The following is a 23,502-nucleotide window of genomic DNA, read 5'->3' as shown; positions in this document are numbered from 1 at the left end:
AATAGTTCCGGTTGATGATGTGCAAGTAACAGAGAAGCTAACATACCAGGAAATGCCCATTGCCATTTTGGATAGACAAGTACGAAGGCTTCGGAATAAAGAGGTTGCTTCAGTCAAAGTTCTATGGCGGAACAATAATCGGGAAGAAATGACTTGGGAAGCGGAGGAGAAGATGAAATCTATGTACCCCCATTTGTTCCAACCCCCAGAAGAGATTCAAGATGAGACGTCGATGATGTAAGGTATGTATGTTTTAATTTTATGTTTTTGGTCGTGTGTGGCCATAAATGTGTTGATATTGTGATATAGCCCTGTGAGGCGAAGATATTGTGGGTTGTTGTAATGGGAAGGTAGTGTCCAAATTACAAGGGAAACTCTGGCAAAATGTTTCTAGAATTCCCAAGTGTCGAACATTCGAGGACGAATGTTCCAAAAGGGGGGAAGAATGTTACACCTCGGAAATTTTTCCGTACTTGTGTGATGAGTAGAACTATGAAGGGCTTGAGTGAATGATGTTTTATTAAGTCGGGAATGGCTAATTAAGAATTTTCGAAAATAAGAAAGTCGCGAAAAATTTTCAGTCCAGTGGTCGTATATGGCACTATACGGCCCGTAAAGTGATTTACGGACCGTGTAGTGCAATCGTCTTTCAGCTTGCCAAAAATCTCTGCCAAGTGTTGAATATGGTTAAATACGACCCAGTTTACGGCTCGTAAAATGGTTTACGGACCGTAAACCAGGTCGTAAAATGCCATGTTCCTCAGCCAAAGCTTTCTGTTTTTGAAATGATTAAATACGGCCATGGAGGACGGACCGTATTTTGATTTACGGTCCGTATATGGTGGTTTACGACCACTGTTCATCCCGACAAGAATTCATTAAAGATTAGATTTTGGGATTATTAAGAGGGACTTAAGCCCATTTCACGTCATTTTTCATCCAAACACTTCAAGAAAACTCTAGAGTGTTCTTCAACACTTCAACTCTAAGAATATCAAGAAAATCCAAGGAAACCTAAGATTATCAACACTAAATTCATAAAAATAAGTGTAAGAACACATCAAAGGATCTTCTCAGTCAAGAAATTCCCAAGAAGGTGGAACTAGGGTTTTGGTCTAAGTAAAGAATTGCAACTCGAGACTTGTTCAACCATCATCCAAGGTAAGTTTCATGATTATTCCATGTTGTTTGAAGTATTGGAAAGCTTAGGCACTTGAAATGTAGAAGAACATAGAAATGGGTCATTATTGAGTGAATAGTGACATAAATGAATGATAGTGGAATTGAACTATGAATATTGAAGTGTTGTGAGTACAAATACGTTATAAATGATGTTTATATCATGAAACAAGCATTAAATGCATGAAAACGCAAGGATGAGCTAGAAGTAGAAATAAGGGAAAATTGGAGGAAAATGGTGGATTTTTCCAAATGTACGTAAACGACGATTGTCGATTGTGGTATTGTAAGTAATATTATGAATGTTGGGAGTTAATATAAAACATGAGAAAAGTAGTATGAGCGAAGGAAGCGTTGTCCGACATCTCCTAGAATTAGCAACGCGTTCTTATAGTTAGTTTACTAATGTTGATACGAATTCTCTTATGAAGGTAACGACGTGATATCGACGGAGAACAAGTGAGCGATATCTTAGCTAAACGACCAAGGTATGTGAGGCTAGTCCTTCTTTCTAATGGCATGAATCTTTTAGCTTGAATCCCTATTCCTTTCATGAGTTCTTACATTCTAAGAAGTTAAAAGCTTATACCTATGAATGTCTATATGAGATAAGTTATACGATATGATGACACTAGAATGATGATGATGTTATTCCTTGCCTACATTCACCTTATGTACTAGTCCTTTCAAGGTGAGGCGGAATGTCCATAATGGTTCCATAATGTAACCGGGGGATCACGACCTTACGTCACCCCGATAGAGTAAAGTTGATCATGAGCCTCATACACGCATTATGATAAGATAAGTATTTTATGATAAGCATATTACTATGAGTATTTACGTTAAGCATGTCATGAGCATTTCACACCGTGCCTAGTTGGCCGGGCAGACACCGCTTCGGCGGGCGGCGATACGGATACACCATGACCTTCGGGCATGGGCAGACACCACTAGTGGGCGGCATGAGATGGTACCCGGGACGCGGAAGGCCTGGACGCGGGCTAATATTATTGATTATCACACCGTTCCGACATGGACGGGCAGCTTGCATATGATGCATACATGTTATGATGATGAGTATGAGTAAGATAGCATGCATTACTTCATTTATGATTATCAGTCAGATCCAGATGTCTCATGTTGATGTTATTCCCATATTATTGATGTCTCATTTCATTATGTATGCCTCTCATACTCGGTACAATATTCGTACTGACGTCCTTTCTTCGGACGCTGTGTTCATGCCCACAGGTAGACAGGGAGGAGAGCTTGGCCCAGGTCCTCAGTAGCTGTCAGCTGATAGATAGCACTCCATTGTTCGGAGGTGCTTATGACTATTCTTTTGATGTACATTCATATATGCATATTTTGGGCATGACGGAGTCTTGTTTCGTCTATGTATTCATTATGTTAGTAGAGGCTCGTAGATACGCAGTGTGGGTTAGATGGTCTCACAAGAATGCTATTATTGTATATTTTATTTTGATGGCCAAGAGGCAATGTATATAAGTATTTATATTTTATTTAGAATATGATTTCTCATGCTATTTGTATACTAAGTTGGTAATAGACTATTGAGTGAGTAAGATAAGTAGTAGAGTGAGCGGTGCTCGGTAACTAGCTCCGGGTACCCGTCGCGGCCCCTAGTCGGGTCGTGACATTGCCGTACAAAGGATTACAAAAGAAACAACAGAATGCTGGCAAGACGATGTAGATTTTACATGGTAAAGTGGGCCGAAGAACAAGCATCATCAACCGGTAGAGAACTAACATCTACTGAAAAAAGATGTGTCTTAAGAAACTGCTAATATTTTTCTGAGGACTTCTATTCTGACGATGATTAAGAATGTTGTGAGTTTTAAGTTTAATTTATGATGATGTTGTTATTTTGAAGAATATTAGTATGTTTAGTTTTTCGTCAACTCAAGGGCATAAATTGATGAACGTATTTTAAGTTTTCTTTTTTTGATGATTGTATGTTTACTAGTTTTGGTTTATTATTAATGAACAGGTTTTACTAAATCATAAAGAACTTAAAGCTAATGACACCAATCCTTTAAACAAAAATGGCGTTCGAGCACTTTTCAACCACTAAAACGGCAATCCGAAGATTTTCTTATCCTTGATGTATTGAGCCTACCTTATTAATCGCACAAAAATAAGTAGGGTTCTATATAAAATATTGAAGTTTTGGGGTCCCGAAGCATGATTAATCGATGGTCAAAGTATGTTAAAAAGTGTAATGAAAGAGGAGTTAACCAAAAGAAAGAAAAAAAAAATACTGCGCTAAAAGCAGTTTTGTAACATTTTTTTTGTTGGGATATTTTGGTTCAAAAACACCTTTTTGGGGTCATTTTGGTTCCGGACTCTCCGCTCGCCAAGGTTTAACGTCATTTCACTTTTGGCATCTAACAAAATAAATTTTAACATTATTTCACTCATGATATCCGAGAAAGCATTATTTCACTCCTATAATTTAAACCTTTTACAATTCAAATTGCATGACATGAAGAAGAACTAGAGTTTAAACTATCTCAGTATAAGAAACCTTACAAAAATTCCTCGATTTTTAAATTGAATAACTAAAATTCCATTAAACCTTTCGAATTTAAGCATATTGTACTGGAATTTTACTTGAGAAAACTTTACTTTGAGTTTTCCCATGTTTTACATCCAGTTCATCAATTCCTACTAATGCACAACACTTGGAATAAGAAGCCCAATAGCAGTGCACCAGCTAATTCCATTCTAACGCAATTGAGTTTCCCGCTCTCCTCAAAAAGGAAAAAACCTTACGATTTTTTTTTCTTTTCCTTTTCTTCTGTAATTGGAAGTACTTCGCCCCTTAGAGTTTCCTTTAACTTTGTTTTTACGTAATTGAGTCATTTAATTGACACATATAATTGTTCAATTATGTAAATTGTTTCATCTAAAATATTGTTCTAGTGTGTGAACTGTTACTTTATAACCTTTTTCTTTTAATTGTGAAAACAAGCTTTAGCTTCGGTCTATACCAAAATGCTGAAAATTTGCTCCTGTTTGGCCATAAATTTTGAAGTTAAAACTTGAAACGAAAATCTGAGTTTCTGAAGTTGCGTTTGGACATGCATTTTACTTGAAAAAAGTTTGAAATCTTCTAAGTGGAACTGAAATTTCACCCAAAAACTGGCTTGGAACTTGAAATTTTTTTTGAAAATAAATTATCAAACTCTGATAGAATTTCATGGCCAAACGGATATTTGAAGATAAAATTTCAAAATCTAATCCAAAATCTACGGCGAACCACTAGCTTAGTCATAAATGACCATTTTAATTGCTTCGGCAGGTTAATCTGATGATTATGGAATATACTTGTGTACAACGGCTTATCTCTTGCTTAAATGTTTTGCATTTTCATCTTTGATTATAAATGCACAGATGCGTCTTAATAAAGTTTCAGAGTTCATCCACAATTCAACTAATCAAAATAACTTGGAGAGTGTTTTCATTTCCAGCAGATAATTAATTTGGTAACTCATAACTGCTTGTTTTCCTCTTTTTGAGATGTCCATTGCAGTTTTACTTTTTAATTAAGTGTTTCTTTTTTGTTAAAGGATGGAGAGACATATGAAGTTGTTCCTGGAAGTGATTTCGTGATTACACGTGTGGCATTCTGAGATAATTCCTCTAAGTACCTCATCAATGACCGGCCAAGTAACTTTACAGAGGTCACCAAGAACCTGAAAGGCAAAGGGGTTGACTTAGATAATAACCGGTTTTTGATTCTGCAGGTCTGTTTATATCAATCACTTGGTCGACGTTAACTTTGCGAATATTGTTTGATTATGGTTGGATTTTGCAGGGTGAGGTTGAGCAAATATCACTGATGAAGCCAAAGGCACAAGGAGCCCATGATGAAGGCTTTCTGGAGTATCTAGAAGATATTATTGGAACCAACAAATATGTTGAGAAGATTGAAGAATCATTTAAGCAGTAAGTTCTCAACCCATATCCTAAACTCTCTTATTGTTGCTAGGGTATGAAACTTTTTGAACTGTCGTGTATTCTGTTCAATCCAGAATAAAAATTTTGGCATGAATAAGCAATGAGATTTAATGTCAAACTCTTATAAGTTTAAATTGAAATTGGTGATATCTGCCTAGTTATGCTATTCAGTTATTAATTTGCTTTCCATGTTATTAACTGTCCCTGTTCTCTCCTACATATGCATTTGAAGTGCTCATTCTTGCAACTATGTACATTAATTTACCACTAGAATGAATCACTGCTCATCGAGAAGAGTATGTGCCTAAGCAAGTGCATTCAATGCTTCTAGAGCATGCATTTACTATTTCTTGATGCTCTTGTAGCCTAGAATCCCTCAATGAAAGAAGGTCTGGCGTTGTTCAAATGGTCAAGTTAGCAGAGAAAGAAAGAGATAACTTGGAGGTATATTTGACCTATGTTGTTCGGACTGTCCAAAAATGTTACCACACCTATGTTGGATCCTCCAAAAATGTACTACTTTTGGAGGATCCGACACACACCCCAAAACATTTTTGAAGAGTCCAATCAACATAGATTTTGACCATTATGAGATTCCTATTTCCTTGAAATTACCGAAAATTAATTATACTATCTTGGTTTCATTTGTCAGGGTATGAAGAATTAAGCTGAAGCCCACATGCTTAAAGAATTATCACTGTTAAAATGGCGAGAGAAAGCTACAAAACTGGCTTTTGAAGATTATTTAACTCGAATTTCAGAGATGCAAGCAAACATTTCTGGACAGGAAAAGAACCTTAAATTAGGGAGGTGGGGTATTTTTCTAAACAAAGGTTGCACAAATGCAAACATTCCATATGTGATATGTTGAAATCTAGTGGAGCTAATTACTGGCTTATTTTAGGGAGAAAGTTCGAGAAAGTAACAAAATATTGAAGGAGCTCGAGGCAAAGTATTCAAAGCAATTTCATAAACAAGAGGTATGGACAAGAATTGCATTAATCCCTTGCATTTTCCCATAAAACCAGAATAAGATATTTGCCGTTTCCCTGGGACTCTGCATCTGTTAATATGTTTTTGGTTTTAGAAACTGGCGTTACTGTTTACCCCGGATTTGGATAAGCAATTAAAACTGTCGGTGAGGTATAGGATATGTGGTTATATCTTGAACTTATTTGGTAGAGAAAAGAAATGTGTGACTATGCTACAAGGAGCAATTGATGACCGATGGTTTGCTCTAGACTTGTGTATCTACTAGCAAATAAGCGTTATTTGATTTAAGAAACGTAAGAGATAAAGCACAACAAATATGGACCGAAATCTGATATGAGAGAGATTCTTATATATAGTTTGCTATTACAAAGTGTTCTTGATATGAAAAGTCCAACCCTCTAAAAGGAGGACAATGCCCCCTATTTATAGTGTTGCCCCATGGGCTTCATACAACATAAAAAATAATAGAATAAAGAAAAAGTTCTGAGTTGGATTAGGTAGACCGTACAGTCTGACACCTGTACGATTGACAGTTGGACACTGCAGGACGCCATCGACGCGTGGCAACTGCGCAACGGGTCTCCCGGACCACCGGCCACGACCAAACGGACATACGGCCTCGAATAACCGGTCATGGAATAAACGGACCAAACGACGCCCTTCCTTTGCTCCGGTCCAAGCGTTTCCCCGGTTCAGAATGGGAGCCTTCATGCACATTCTTGCCCCTTTCTTCTCTCGGCCTTCGGTCCCACCGGTTAAACATATACTCGGTTTTTACCGTATACAGATAGTCCCCACACTTCCTGGATCGTAGATTTGTCGGAGTGACGGGGAGTGGATGAATCACTAAACCGGTGACTCCCTTTGTCTGTCGTTATCTTTTCGTTTTTGGCGGGAACAGTTGCGCCACGTTCTTCTGCCATCGGCCACGTGTCTCTTCCCGGATGGTTTGCTCTGACAATCGCCGCACGCACGTCGTTTCAAGTCATTCCTTATTAATTATGGGGCACGTGGCGCTCCCCGGTTGGCTGGGGAATCGTAACCGTCACAGCCCTTACCTATATAAGGCCCTTTTACCTCTTCATTCTAACACTTTTACGACCCATTTCTTCTTCATTTTCACTCTTTGCTGCATTTCTTCATCTTCATCACAACTGTTCATCCTCTATTCGAAATTCGTTGTTGATTCATCGTTTACTCTACGTGAAAGAAAGAAACTTTGCCCCTCTCTTACACTATTTTATTATTGTTCATTGCTGCTTCTCATCTTCTGATACTTCCTATATCGCCTGTTCCCTTGTTTCCCTTTTTAACTCCTTTTTCGAATCCACTCGACTTCTCTTTTTTCACATTTTCAGATGTCCGAAACCACTTCCCATGACATTCCTTTGGTTTCGTCTCCGGGAACCGAGGCTACTTCCCCTTCTAAGACAAAGGGCTCCTTCGAGCCCACGGCCTCAGACATTATACTGGCCAAAACCAATTTCAACAAAGACTTAGAGGTCGAAAAACCCTCCTCGGTATCCGACAGACGGTATGATGTGAGACGATACCCCTCCTCTATTATCGAGGATAAACTTGATCTGGTCCGGTCTGACTGTGGATGGTGCAATCGTCCGATCCGAGTTTCGCCCCTAGGCCCGATGAGTCAGTCACCGACTATCGGGAGGGCTACTTGTATGTCTATACTTACCCTTTCACCCTCAAGCTCAACCCTTCGATTGATCCGGTCATCCTGGACATGTGCCGGACCTATGATGTGACCTTGGCACAGATTGGTCCGATTGTTTGGAGGGTCGTAGCGTGCCTCTGGCTGTTGGCCAACAATGCCGGAAAGGAGCTCACGCTGGCCCACCTGATACGCTTATACTCCCCGAGGTTGTTCTGGGGTGGCGTAATAAAACTTGCCAAGCGTAGCCGGAATTCATTTTTCTCAAAAATGGACGAGGACAGAGACAGGGGCTGGTTGGAGCGATATGTCCGGGTGAGGACTGAGGACATCATTCCGGCCAGTTATATGCCCTTCCCGGAGAAGTGGAACAACAAGCGTAAGTCTGAACCCTTAAGTGATTGCTTCTGTATGTTTTGTCAAATTTTGACCCCACTTTCTCACCGTTTTTCTTATTGATATCAACCAATGGGTATATTCCTCCAGTCGTCCGGAACCTGAGCGAATGGGTCACTGCACTTCTTAGCCAACATATCCACGATAACCGGACGTGGGGCCACCTGTCACATGGCCTATGGGTCGCCCAGAACCACGGTAGTATTTTGCTTCTTCCTGTGTTCACTGCACCTTCTACTATCCGTATTCATTACGTTTTTTACTTTCAGGTTTACCCGAAGGCTCGGTGGATCCGAGGCCGGAGTCGGCAGCCGAACCCACAATGTCGGCACCCGAGTTTGACTCAGTGGGTGCATCTCGTACCCTTGCTGCTGCTGCTGCTGCCAAGAGGAAAAGGCCCTTGGACAAAGGGCAAAAGTCGAAGAAGAGGGTGAGGAGCGTCACTCGGACCTTATGGGATGAAACAGAGCCCGACATTATTATTCGGAGAGTCGATGCCGATCCTCCCGTGGCTCCGATCCCGGAGGAGGCTGTCGCCGTTCCGCCCCTTCCTTCTGCTGGTGAAGGACTTTTAGTTCCAGTTTCACATACAGGTGCGGAAGAAATTCTTTCCCCGGCTCCTCTAAGGTCGATTGATTTCGTCGACATTTCAGGTCAAAACTTCTTCCGAAGAAGCGCCCCTGCAAAGGACAAGAAGGCCCGGGGAGGCGGCCGCTGCTGAAGCCGGTCAAAGGACTGAGCCGGTCCCGGAGATCGAAGTCCCCATTGACGTTCACCTGACGCCCGAGCATGAGCCTGCTGCAACTACAGAGCCTCCGAACTTTGCTGAAGATACTGAGGCTGCTCCAAGTTCCTTTACTCTGGTTCCAAGGCCTGACGAATTTGAGGATATGTTCTCGGGCACTCCTCCCACTACCGGCGAAGCTGCAGGATTCGAGCATCTCCCTATCCCTCGGGCCACGAGGTTGGCCAGCCGGACCTCCGAATCTGGGGCCAGGGACAGCTTGGTGAGTATCTTTCCGGCCCCAAGCGTGGATCCGAGGAGAACAAAGTCGGTTGTGGTCACTGTCCCCGAGGACTGCAGCTTTCTTTCTCGCCCGATGGGTGTGGCGAGCTATCTGCGGCCTCTCGTCTCGGATTCGGACAAGCGGAAGATGACCGGGGTCTCTTGGCAGTGCCTCATTAACGAGGGCATGCATGCGGGCAACCGGGTTAGATTGTTTTTTGGCCGTCCTTGCATAACTTCACTGAGAATTTTAGCCTTGCTTTGTTCAAGTTTTTAACTTGCTTCATTCATAGAGTGTGGTGCTCGTCAATGAAACCTTCATCCGCGCCCAGCAAGAGATGGACGATCTTAGGGGCCAACTGGATGCCCAGGGCCGGGAAATGAAGAAATATCTGCACCTTCTGCAGGAGAAGGAGGAGGAGTTGAACCGAGCAGTCGCTCTTTCCAATCTCCGACCCGAGCTTGACGTAGTGAAGGACGAAAACCGTCAGTTAAAGAGTGAGCTGGCCGCGATGACCGAATACAATTGGAGTCTCAAAGCTAATAAGATCGGCCTTAGCCAAGACAATGCACAAATTTCCTCGAGGCTCGGCGAGCTCGAAACCACCTTCTCCCAACTCCGGGAGGAGCTGGATTTAGTGAAGTCGGATTCTGCGAGCATGGCCGAGAGGAATCGACTGATCGAATCTGAGAGTGCCCGATATCAAGAGTGTACAAGGGTGTTTGAGGAGAAGGCGGAGATGAGGGCCCGGATGTGTGACGATCTGAAAAATAAACTTAAGGAGACGGCTGATGCAAATGACACTCTCCAGGCCGAGCTTCAATCGGCCATCCATATGCAGAATGTTCTTGGAGAGGCTCGGGATGCTCTGGAGGCGAGGTTAGCCAAGGCCGAGGCCGATTTGGAAGAAGCTCTGAAGAGCGTGAAAGTCGCCGAGGATCAAGCCACTATTGTTGCTAAGTACGAGAAATGGAAATCTCGGAGGATCACCCTCGAGCAAGCCGAGCATGGCTTTACTGATCTTCCGGCCCTTATCGGTGAGGCTAAAAGGATCGAGGAAGAGGCCAAGGGTGCCCTTGGTTCTGACTCCGATGACTCTGAACGGACAGTGTCCGAACGTTCTGGCTCCAGCCATTCCGGGTAGATTAGGGCCTATACTTGGCTTTTATTTTTATTCTTTGCCTTTGTAGGGCTTTGGTTTTGATGTAAAAACATCCCTTGTACAAATTTTGTGTAAATGAAAAAATACATTTTTCTAGTTCCTTCGTTTGAACGTTTGCTTATTTATTCTTCACTGAATTGTTGGCCCGTTTTACGGACAAGCTGACTCGTAGTCATTAGTTCACTGTGCCCGTAGGACTTACCTAATGATTTGTGAATTCAGACGCCTCCGAATCACGATAGGCATTTCCTTAGGGCCGGTATTTTTTGATAATATTTTAGGGCCGGTATTCTCTCGGGCACCCGAATCTCAGCCTTGGCTGAATTTTGACGTAACAATCCCCGGTTGGGGAAGTTAGAAAATTTCGGCTCGGATCGTTGTGACCTCGTTGCCCGAATCTCAGCCTTGATTTTGCCGTAGCAAACACTCGGTGGACACGATTCATTTTGATCGTTTGGTCCTTACATCGGAGCCTAACATTTTTGGCCCGATTTTGTTTGTTGAGGGCGGCCTCCGGAGTGGGTGTGATAGTCCTCTAGCTCTTAGCCGAACTGCAAGATAGGGTGAGTGCTATTAAGTCTCCATTCGTTGGGTGTGACCCCGAGAATCTGGATGTTTGTCCTTTATCTTTGTCAAGTAACACGTTGTACTTGTTGCCTCATTAAAAACCTTGTCGGAAAACCCATTTTGGGACAAAACCGCACTAAGGAAAATAGTGCAACACGTGTTTTCAGATTTAGATTCTTTTCCTTGCCTGGTACTCGGCTTTCTGCAAAAAAGGAAAGGTCAAGGTAGAAAACATGGGGTGCTTTTACCTCAGCAGTAGTATCTTTTCAGATGAGCCACATTCCAATTATTACGCAACCGTTGCCCGTCCATGGACTCCAACTGGTATGATCCTTTACCCGTTACCTCGGTTATCTTGTAAGGTCCTTCCAGTTCGGACCCAGTTTTCCTTCGTTGGGATTCTTGGTGTTCAAGGTAACTTTTCGGAGCACCAAGTCCCCAACTTGGAAATGACGAAAATTGGCTCTCCGATTGTAGTACCTTTCCACCCTTTGTTTCTGGGCTGCGATACGGACCAACGCCTTTCGCGGAGTTCATCCGTGAGGTCGAGTCTGACGGCTATGGCCTCCCCGTTTGACTCCTCGGTTGTATACTGAAGCCGGAGGGTCGGTTCACCAACTTCCACGGGGATAAGGGCTTCAGCCCCGTAGACCAACGAGAAAAGAGTTTCGCCCGTGCTTGATTTCGAAGTAGTTCTGTAGGCCCATAGTACCTCCGGTAATATTTCTCTCCAATGGTGCTTTGATGCTTCGAGTCTTTTCCTCAGATTTTGGATTATTGTCTTGTTCGTGGACTCCGCCTCTCCATTCGCACACGGGTGATACGGAGTTGATACAACTTTCTTGATCTTCAACCTTTCGAGGAATTTGTTGACTTTGCCACCCACAAACTGGGGCCCGTTATCACAAGTTATCTTAGCGGGGATGCCGAAACGACAGATGATGTGATCCCATATGAAGTCAATGACTTCCTTTTCTCTGATTTTTTTGAAGGCCTGTGCTTCAACCCATTTGGAGAAATAATCAGTCATAAACAAAATAAAACGGCTTTACCTGGTGCCCATGGTAATGGACCGACGATGTCCATTCCCCACTTCATGAAAGGACAGGGTGACAGCACCGAATGCAACAACTCCCCAGGCTGATGAATCATCGGAGCATGTCTCTGACACTCGTAGCATTTACGGACAAAGTTCTTTGAGTCTTCCTCCATCTGGTTCCAACAATAACCGGCCCTGATAATCTTTCGGACCAGAGTATCGGCGCCGGAGTGATTGCCGCAGGTTCCTTCGTGCACCTCTCTCATCACATACTCCATCTCCCCGGGACCCAAACACTTTGCCAAGGGTCGGAAGAAAGACCGTCGATACAATTGGCCGTCTACCAAACAAAAACGCGCAGCTTTGGTCCTTAATGACCACGATTCTTTCGGGTCATTCGGGAGCTTCCCATCACGCAAGTAGTCGATATACTTGTTGCGCCAATCCCAAGTTAAACCCATTGTGTTTATTTCGGCGGGTCCATTTTCTATTGTCGTGTTTAATAAGTGCACCGTTGTACCGGGGTTGATTTTCTCCCCTTCGACCGAGGATCCCAAATTTGCTAATGCAACGGCTTCGCTGTTCTGCTCCCTCGGTATGTGCTGTATGGTCCATTCATTAAATTGATGTAGTATCACTTGGATTTTTTCAAGAAACCTTTGCATCCGTTCGTCCTTGACCTCGAAGACGCCGTTCACCTGGTTTACGACCAAAAGCGAATCGCACTTTGCATCTATTATTTCGGCCCCCATACTTCGAGCCAATTCCAAACCTGCAATCATAGCCTCATACTCGGCTTCATTGTCAGTCAATTTAGCAGTTCTAATAGACTGTCGAGTGGCATCACCGGCCGGGGTTCTAAGGATGATTCATAGCCCGGAACCTTTGAGGCTCGAGGCCCCATCCGTATGTAGAGACCAAATGCCCGAGGCCTTTCCCGAGGTCAGCAGAAGCTCTTTTTCGACCTCGGGGACCATGGCCGGGGTAAAATCTGCCACGAAGTCGGCCAAGATCTGGGAATTGATGGCCGTTCGAGGTTTGTACTTGATATCATACCCGCTAATTTCTATAGCACATTTAGTTAGCCTACCCGATAATTCCGGTTTATGCATGATGATTTTTAGGGGGTAAGTGGTTACTACGCATATCGGATGGCATTGAAAGTAGGGCTTGAGCTTTCTAGAAGCGCTTACCAGTGCCAATGCCAATTTTTCCAAGTGGGAATAACGGGTCTTCGCATCCCCCAAAGTTCTACTCACGTAATAGATAGGGAATGGTGTACCTGATTCTTCTCGGACCAAAACGCCACTTACCGCTACTTCAGAGACAGCAAGGTAGAGAAAACGTTGCTCGTCCGTTTTTGGCATGTGCAGCAGCGGTGGGCTGGACAGGTATCTTTTTAATTCTTGTAAAGCCTTTTGACACTCCAGTGTTCAAACGAAATCGTTCTTCTTTCTCAGTAAGGAGAAGAAGTGGTGGCTCTTGTCCGAGGATCTTGATATGAAACGGCTTAGCGCCGCTATCCTTCCGGTGAGCCTCTGCACTCCTTTGACATTGTTCACTACTTCGATATCCTCGATGGCCTTGATTTTGTTCGGGTTGACTTTGATACCCCGGTTCGACACCATGAAGCCCAAATATTTACCGGACCGGACGCCGAAGGCGCATTTTTCCGGGTTAAGCTTCATGTTATACTTGCGGAGCACATCGAAGGTTTCCTGCAAAAGCTTTAAATGGTCCTCTGTTTCCAGGGACTTGACAACCATGTCGTCAATATAAACTTCTATTGTTTTTCCTATTTGTTCTTCGAACATCCCATTAACTAGGCGTTGGTACGTTGCACCGACATTTTTTAGGCCAAAAGGCATGACATTATAACAGTAAGTCCCGTACCGGGTAATGAAGGATGTTTTCTCTTGATCCTCCGGGTGCATCCGAATTTGGTTATAACCGGAGTAAGCATCGAGAAAACTTAACATCTCATGTCCGGCCGTAGCATCGATCATTCTGTCGATGTGAGGCAACAAAAATGAATCCTTCGGGCATGCTTTATTTAAATCCTTGTAATCAACACACATTCAAAATTTATAACCTTTCTTGGGCACCACTACCACATTAGCCAGCCAATCCGGGTACTTTACCTCCCGGATAGAATCTATTTTTAAATGCTTTGTTACCTCGTCTTTTACGAAGGCGTGTTTTGCTTCCGCCATGGGCCTTCTCTTCTGCATCACTGGGGGAAACTTCCTGTCCAAGCTAAGCTTGTGAGCTGCTACTTCTGGTGATATACATGTCATATCTATATGGGACCATGCGAAGCATTCTGCGTTAGCTCGAACAAATTTAATTAACTCGTTCCTGAGCTCCGGGGTTAGCCCCGTGCCCAGGTATACCTTTCTGTCCGGTAGGTACTCGAACAGGATGATCTTCTCCAGCTTCTCTACAGTCGACTTGGTCGCATCCGAGTCATCCGGCATGACAAACGATCTGGGTACATCGAAATCATCCCCTTCATACCCCAGATCCGACCCGGTGTGCTTTGATTGTTATTTGGTGTCCTCCCCTCCGGTTAGATATTCCTTCTTCTGAGCCGATTCTTTGGGTCGAGGTGTTGCTTCCTCAACTGCGAATATCTCCCTTGCAGTGGGTTGTTCACCTCGGATGGTTTTTATCCTTTCCGGGGTGGGGAATTTCAGCAGCTGATGCAGTGTTGAGGGCACGACCCTCATGCTATGTATCCAGGGTCTGACTAGTAATGCGTTATACTTCATGTCCCCTTCGATCACATAGAACACCGTTTGCCGAATGGTGCCATCGACGTTCACGGGCAATGAGATCTCTCCCTTTGTGGTTTCGCTCGCCATGTTGAACCCGCTGAGTACCCGGGCTACCGGTACGATCTGATCGAGCAGCCCTAACCCGATGATGTTGGCCGAGCTACCCGGGTCAATCAATATACGTTTAACCTTAGTTTTAAAGATAAGGACCGAAATTACCAATGCATCATTGTGCGGTTGAATGATGCCCTCCGCGTCCTCGTTGCTGAAAGAGATAGAACCCTCGGGTAAATGGTCTCGGCTGCGCTTCTCACGAACAACAGAAACCTTGGCCCGTTTCATTACCGGTCCCCGAGGGGCATCGATACCCCCAACTATCATGTTGACTGTATGCTGGGGCTCTACCGGCTCGGCCCTTCGATTAGCCTCCCTTTCCTTGTAGTGACCTTTGGCTCGTTCACTCAGCAGTTCTCGGAGATAACCATTCTTCAGTAACCGGGCTACCTCATCTCTCAACTGGCGACAATCCTCGGTTCTGTGACCATGGGTTCCATGGTATTCACACACCATGCTCGGGTCCAGTTGGCCCGGATCCGACCTTAGAGGTCTCGGCCATCTTACATCCGGGACACGCCCGATGGCCGAGATGAGACCCGAGGTACTGACGTTGAAGTTGTACTCCGATATCTTTGGTGAGTCCTTGTTGCCGGCAGAGCTTCCGGCATCGCTCCTGAATGAGAGACCCCGACTACTCGATAGGCGCTCGACCCGTTTACTACCCCGACCAGAGAAACGGCTTGGGCTCACCCTTGATCTTTCCGACCTAAAACTTTGCTTCTCCGAATGGGAATATGGCCGATACCTTTCCTTCGACGATTCGGCCTTTGTTTCGTAACCCTTCATTGGTCTCTCAAAACTTTTATTCACATTTATTGGCCCCGGGGGGAGTTCGAATTGATCATCCTCCACCCGAATCTTCGACTTGTATCGGTTATGGACATCAACCCATGTCACAACCTCGTATTCCAGCAAGCTTTCTTTTAATTTGAACGAAGCTGTTGAACTTTGAACATTGAGCCCCTTTGTGAAAGCTTGTGCGGCCCATTCTTCTGGAATCGGGGGGAGTTCCATCCGTTCCCTTTGGAATCGGTTGACGAATTCACGCGGTAACTCATCGTCTCTTTGGGTTATACGAAAAATATCGGCCTTACGGGCCTGCACCTTTTTGGCACCGGCGTGAACTTTGATGAAGGCATCAGCGAGCATTTCGAAAGAAGTGATCGAATGTTCGGGCAGATGGTCGTACCATGTCAATGCTCCTTTTGACAAGGTTTCCCCGAACGTTTTCAGCAATACCGATTCAATTTCGTCCTCCTCTATATCATTGCCTTTTATGGCGCATGTGTATGAGGTCACGTGTTCGTGCGGGTCCGTTGTGTCGTCATATTTCTGGATATCCGGCATTTTAAACCTCTTCGGGATTAATTTCGGGGCTGCACTCGGAGGAAAAGGCCTTTGGATGTACCTCTTCGAATCCGGCCCCTTCCGTAAAGGTGGATCCCCCGGTATTTGATCCACCCGAGAGTTGTATGTTTTGACCCTCTTTTCGGTCGAGTCTACCTACTTTGTCAAAGTCTCGAGCATTTTCAGAACCTCGGTGGAAGAGCCAGCTCCGGATCCATTGCTCTCGATAACGCGTGCCTCCTCCCTTCTGGGTTCAGCAACACCGCTCATTTTTTTTGGGGTCGTTGTATCCCCTCCGTTTTGCAACCGGGCTATTGCGATTCCCTGTTAGGCGATCGCCGCTCTCTGCTCCTGCAACATTTCAAAAATTAAACGTAAGTCAATATTGTCATTAGGTGTTCCCGGTTCTTTCCGGTCCTGTGCCCGGGACGAAGTAATAGAATTGCGGGTATTTAGAGGATCAGTGGCCGGTAAGGTGGCATTCTCCTGGTCCACGGTGTTTTGACGGTTGAGGCCCTCCCTCGAATTAACGGGGTTAGGATCAGCGGGGTTTGGTGGTCCTCGTGGACCGCTTCCTTCGTTTTCGGCCACAATTTCGTTGTTGTTGACGTGACCAGATTGCCCACTGTCAGCCATTTAGTCCGTTTTTTCTAACACGAACAGAAGGTTTTTTTGATTTAGATGGGTAAGGTAGAGATCAATATAGAAGACCACTATTATCCTAGCCCCACGATGGGCGCCAAACTGTTTACCCGGATTTGGATAATCAATTAAAACTGTCGGTGAGGTATAGGATATGTGGTTATATCTTGAACTTATTTGGTAGAGAAAAGAAATGCGTGACTATGCTACAAGGAGCAATTGATGACCAATGGTTTGCTCTAGATTCGTGTATCTACTAGCAAATAAGCGTTATTTGATTTAAGAAACGTAAGAGATAAAGCACAGCAAATATGAACCGAAATCTGATATAAGAGAGATTCTTATATATAGTTTGCTACTACAAAGTGTTCTTGATATGAAAAAGCCAACCCTCTAAAAGGAAAACAATGCCCCCTATTTATAGTGTTGCCCCATGGGCTTCAAACAACATAAAAAATAATAGAATAAAGAAAAAGTTCTGAGTTGGATTAGGTAGACCGTACGGTCTGACACCCGTACGATTGGCAGGTGGACACTGCAGGACGCCATCGACGCGTGGCAACCGCGCAACGGGTCTCCCGAACCACCGGCCACGACCAAACGGACATACGGCCTCGAACAACCGGTCATGGAATAAACGGACCAAATGACACCCTTCCTTTGCTCCGGTCCAAGCGTTTCCCCGGTTCAGAATGGGAGCCTTCATGCACGTTCTTGCCCCTTTATTCCCTCGGCCTTCGGTCCAACCGGTTTAACATATACCCAGTTTTTACCGTATACAGTTACTGTTATTCTCTTCCTACTTATTGATTTTGAACAATCACCTTGCTTTGAATACAATAGCCTTCTTTTGTTTGAAAATTTAGGAGCTTGATAACAGTTTGAGGCACTGCAAGGACGAGTTCAAGGTATTTGAGAGGCAAGATGTAAATACCAAGAGGATTTATGTCACTTGAAGCAGAAAGTAATGAAGCTTAATGATAAACTTGATAAGGTATGAAAAACTGAAAGTTGTTTCCCAGATTAAAATTCATAAATATATGGAAATACCTGGTTCTTTTTTATTGATGTGCATCTTTTTCTGTTTTTTTGGATGTTAGGATTCCACAAAAATTACTGACCTAACAAATGACTGTGAGAAGGCGGAAACTCTGATTCCAAAACTGGAGAAAGATATTCCCAAACTGCAACAGCTTTTGGTGGATGAGGAAAAGATCTTACAGGAAATGACGGATAATTCTAAAGGTAGAGTATCTTCAGCCAGGCTTACTTATGTGTTTAAGTTTATGATACTTTGAAAGTTCTTTTGCTAACTCATTTTGCAGTATGTTACAAGGGTAGACAATACCGTCTGGTTTGGCATAATTAAGATGCCTATTATAAAGAGGAGCTTTTTTTTAATTGTTGTGTATTAGTAGTACATATATGATGGTATCGTAAACAGCTGGTTTCCCTGTTAAGGTTTCATAGTTCCTTTTTCATTGAATGAAATCTTTGCCCTGATTAATCAGCATCCTTTCTTTTGGTGTTTTTTGCTTGTGAGTTAGATGTTGGATTAAAAAACTCGGTGCACAGAATTGTCTTTTGCTATAGCCTGTGGTTTATATAATGGTCTCATTCTTGTATGATGTTGACAAATAGGTGAGACTGAGGTTTTCCGAAGTGAGCTTGCTGATGTTTGCACTGAACTAGAGTCTTGGGAGAAGCTATTAATTGAGCACAAGGGAAAACTTGAAGTTGCATCAACTGAAAGTAAACTTCTGACTGAAAAGGTATTTCGCCAATTTACAACATTAAGATTGTTCTTTCTCATTTATTTCATACTCTGACAATCATCACTGTAATTTGGTTCACATATATCTTAAGCAACCTGCTTTTATCAACTACAACGGCAGGAAATATTTTCCTTCGAGCTTCTTTTTCAAATATGAAGAAGTTGGTTAAGGACAGTAAATTATACCCTTTTTCGCTGCCTGGTACTCGTCCACATGGTGTTTCCTTCTTTCAAGATTAGGCTGTGAAAGTGCAGAGTGAAAAGATTTCCTAATAAAATCAGGTTTGTTAGGTCTCTAAGTACACATTTGAATTTCCACTCGGGTACCAAACTGATCCATGCCCTCTAAAATTGTTATCTGGGCAGAGCTTTATACCTCTCAATGCATCTAACTGCGAGGGAAAAAAAATCTCAAAGCAGCTTTGTGCTTGATCTGTAATATGACAAGTTTATTGGCTCAATCATGGAACTTCATGTAATAAATTTCCTTGCCAAAAGTTGTCAAAATATACAAACTGAAAACATAGAGATTCGGAAAATTATTTTAATCTATGTCTAACTGAATAATCTTAAGACATGACGGCAATATCAAGTGCTACATGCAGTTGGTTGGTTGATAAATTTCATATTTATAATTTTTTTTCATATGTAAAACTGCTTCATTAGTTAAGTTTGCTCTAGATTATATCATTTATTGAAAATTGTTGTTTACTTATTTCAGCATGAAGCTGCTCGTGCTGCTTATGAGGAAGCTCAAGAGCAGATTGTGGAGATACAAATAAGAATAGAGATGAAATCGACAAGCATAAATGGCACCAGGAAAAGCGCTTGAAAATCTGAAGCTTAAAGCATCTGAAGCTCGAATTCTGGAACAAGTATGCATCAAGCAGGGGCGGAGCCAGCCCATCGGATGTGGGTTCGGCCGAACCCAGTAGCTTTTATCCGAACCATGTATTTGTATTAAATTTTTTGTCAGATATGTACAAATTATTAATTAAGAACCCAATAGCTTTAAAGAATTAGAACCCCGAACCCACAAACTTCGAATCCTAGCTCCGCCTCTGGCATCAAGAGTCTGCCTCTGCATTTGTCACTTTTGACCATTTTTGTGATGTCTTCTGAGCTCTGGTGATGCATTGAGTGATTGTAGGAATGCCTCCAAGAACAAGAAAATTGATTCCTCTTGAACAAGCTGCTCGACAAAAGCTTTCTAAGCTTTTAGCTGTAATGGAATCTGAAAAGAGCCAAGGATTTGTTCTAAAGCTATATTGCATGCTAAGGAGGCAAATCTTATACAGCGCACTTATGGTCGAATGGGTGATTTAGGTGCTATAGATGGTCAGTGTTTCTGTTCATGTTTAATACTAGTTGATAGTCTTGATACTCCTTTAATTCATATGTTTTCTTTCATTTGTAGGCTAAATTTGCATATTACTATTAACTTGACACTTTAGGATCTGGTCACTCAGTACTTAATAAGGGAAAATTTGGAAAAATAAAGTTAATTCTTCTCGTTGTTGTTCATCCTTTCTATCCATGTCCAGTACAAATGAAGAGAACAATGTATATACTGCTTTCAAAAGTACACAAGTCAAAATTTGATTTTATTCATGGTAGTGTCAATTCGAACAAAGCATTATATTACTTTAAAATTACAATTTTGAAATACTTCTTATCTGTTTGTGTAGGAAATATTTTCCGTCTGTCCTTTCATTCCTTGAATTGGTTAATATACAAAATATTCTGACCTAAAATAGGAGATTACAAAATATACAAAATATTCTAACCTAAAATAGCAGACTACAAAATATTCTAACTAATATTTACATAATCTATCACACCCCCGCAGTCGAAACGGGAGATTTACGAACGCTGAGACTGTCCCGAAAATCTTCAAATAAGACTTGTGGTAGTCCCTTGGTGAAAATATCGGCAATCTGATAACGCGATGGAACATGAAGGACACGAACCTGTCCTAACACAACCTTCTCACGAACAAAGTGAATGTCCATTTTAATGTGCTTGGTGCACTGATGTTGCACTGGATTTCCTGAAAGATAAATGACACTCACATTGTCACAATACACCATAGTAGCCTTATGAATAGGACAATGTAATTCCAACTGAAGATTGCGAAGCCAGCATGACTTGGAGACAACATTAGCAACCCCCCTATACTCCGCCTCAGCACTCGAATGAGAGAGGGTAGGTTGGCGTTTCGAAGACCATGATATCAAGTTATCTCCAAGGAAGACACAATAACCAGATGTTGACCGACGTGTGTCAGGGCAGCCCCCCCAATTCGCATCAGTGTAGAAAAGGAGGTCAGTAACTGAGGATGGATAAAGATGCAAACCATAATCAAGTGTACCCTGAATGTAACAGATGATACGTTTAAGAGCATGCATATGAACCTGTCGCGGTGCATGTATGTGTAAGCATACCTGTTGAACAACATAAGAGATATCCGACCTCATGAAAGTAAGATACTAAAGTGCACCTGCGAGACTGCGATAGTGAGTCGGGTCATCATATGGAGCACCCGATGTGCTGCTCACCTTCGGTTTCGTATCAACTAGAGTAGAAGTAGCCTTACAACAAGACATCCCAGCTCGATCAATGATTTTTTCGGCATACTTGCGTTGCGACAAAAACAGGCCATCCTTATGGCGAGTGACATGAATGCCAAGGAAATAATTCAAAGGACCCAGATCCTTCATAGCAATTCCGAGGCAAGGAGAGCCATAATGGAGCATCGGAGAGAATCTGAGGAAGCAGTAAGAATAATATCATCAGCATAAAGTAAAATGTATGCCATATCGGACCCCTTTTTGTAGATGAACAAATAATTGTCAGATCTGCTGTTTGAAAAACCAAGAGAAGAGACATAATTCGCAAAACACTTGTACCATGCCCTCGGGGCCTGCTTAAGTCCATATAAGGACTTACGGAGTAAACATACATAATCCGGATGAGTGGGATCTCTGAAACCCAAAGGTTGATGCATATACACTGTTTCCTTGAGCTCACCGTGTAAGAAAGCATTCTTGACATCTAGCTGATGAATAGGCCACTTCTTTGATAATGAAAGACTGAGAACGGTACGGATCGTAGCCGGCTTGACCACCGGACTGAAGGTCTCACCACAATCAATGCCAACCTATTGAGTCTTTCCATCACCTACAAGACGAGTTTTATGCCTCTCAAAATCACCATTAGACTTTTCTTTATGAGTGAAAATCCACATAGAACGAATAACATTCACATTAGGTGGACAGGGCACCAACTCCCACGTCTTATTTTTAATAAGAGCATCAAATTCATCATCCATAGCCATTTTCCAATTCGGGTCACGAAGGACGGTCACAGGGTTACGAGGGAGAGGGGATTTCGTAACCATGGTATTCAAGTTAAACGTACGTTTTTGCTAAAAATTACCATTTTGACTCCGGGTCACCATTCGGGGTGGATTGGTAGATTGGGGCGGCTGGGGTGATGTTTGTGTGGGTGTGGGAGATGGAGCCGAGGGCTTTTGGCCCAAGGCAGAGGGGAGAGGGGTAGGTGCGGCAGGGGAGGCGGCTGGTGGAGGCGTTGCTGACGGATGGGAGGTGGCAGTAGGAGCCACGGTGGGAGGGGGGTAGTCGGCTGGGTCACGGGTGCAGTGTGGGGTGGGTTGGGCCGGCTATCCAGATCAGAAGCCATATGATGCCACCAAAATGGGGAAATCCCATCATCCAAAAAATCATAAGTAGTTGAAGTGGGAGAATGTAAATTGGAAAATGGGAAAACATTCTCATCATAAATCACGTGACGAGAAATAATGACTTTGTGGGACGATAAATCATAACACTTATACCCTCTATGATTCGTAAGATACCCCAAAAATACACACGGTGTAGACCAGTCTTGCAATTTGTGGATAGTCGTAGAAGGAAAGAGGGGATAGCATAAACACCCAAAAACCCGAAGATGAGAGTAAGATGGCTTTCTTTGGTATAGCACTTGAAGAGGAGAAACATGACCTAATAATTTACTTGGTAAAATATTAAGAAGATATGTTGCCATTTGTAAGGCGTGATGCCAAAACGAAGGGGGAAGAGAAGCATGAGCAAGGAGAGTCCGAGTGATATTATTGATAGAACGGATTTTTCTTTCGGCTTTCCCATTTTGTGATGACGTATGTGGACAAGAAAGACGAAATGACATCCCATTAGACTCACAAAATTTCCCGAAGTGACCATTATCATATTCCCTCCCATTATCACATTGGACATTTTTAATATGACGTTCAAATTGGGTATGAATGTGGGTTTTTAAAGCTAAGAATTTCGCATAGACGTTGGATTTCTTAGCAAAAGGAAAAGTCCATAAAAACATCGAAAAATAATCCAAAAAAAGAACATAATATCGATGACCCAGTGAACTTAACACGGGAGAGGTCCATAAATCACTATGAATAATATCAAATGGCATCAAAGTTTCGGAAATAGAAGAATCAAACGACAACTTAATGTGTTTACCAAGAACGCAAGAACGACAAATACTAGAATGACTAGATTTATTACATTCAATGCTTTTATTAAGCCTAAGACAATCTAAAATAGAATTTCCTGGATGACCCAAACGATCATGCCAAAAATGAGAGGACAATGCCGCAAAGGTTGATGGAGTGGTGGTTGGATATTTGATGGTGGTGAATGGATAAAGATCTCCCCGACTATCACATCGCATTAGTGCCATCCCAGTCTGAAAATCCTTCACAGAAAACCCATATGGATCAAATTCAACAGCCACAGAATTATTAGTAGTAAACTTCCGTACTGGAATTAAATTCTTAATGAGTTTAGGA

General features: G+C 42.9%; 1 pseudogene; it reads left to right on the top strand.

The window, feature by feature from the left end:
* The first annotated feature begins 4,596 nt into the window (after positions 1-4,596).
* LOC132624365 (structural maintenance of chromosomes protein 4-like) overlaps positions 4,597-23,502 on the top strand; it is a 47,248-nt pseudogene continuing 28,342 nt past the window's right edge.

This window comes from Lycium barbarum, chromosome 12, assembly GCF_019175385.1.
Source record: "Lycium barbarum isolate Lr01 chromosome 12, ASM1917538v2, whole genome shotgun sequence".
NCBI classification, from domain to species: Eukaryota; Viridiplantae; Streptophyta; class Magnoliopsida; order Solanales; family Solanaceae; genus Lycium; species Lycium barbarum.
This window is presented reverse-complemented; position numbering and strand designations above follow the sequence as displayed.